A 231-nucleotide genomic window follows, 5' to 3' on the forward strand; every position below is an offset into this window, starting at 1 on the left:
TTTTAAACACTCTGTTCATTGGTTAACTTAAAAAAAAATTGCAAAAATTGCAATATGGTAAAGGACTTTTCGACTCACAATTAATTCGTTCTATCTGCCCACGAGAAATTATGCGGTCATTATTGGTTACCCTGGTTCGTATTCAAAACGCGCTTTTATCTCTGAAATTCGATAATATGCGTAATGTAAAATATAGTATGTTAACGCGCTAACATCGTTGTAAGCGCCTTC

Source organism: Trachymyrmex cornetzi, unplaced genomic scaffold (genome assembly GCF_001594075.2).
Source record: "Trachymyrmex cornetzi isolate Tcor2-1 unplaced genomic scaffold, Tcor1.1 scaffold1420, whole genome shotgun sequence".
Taxonomy (NCBI): domain Eukaryota; kingdom Metazoa; phylum Arthropoda; class Insecta; order Hymenoptera; family Formicidae; genus Trachymyrmex; species Trachymyrmex cornetzi.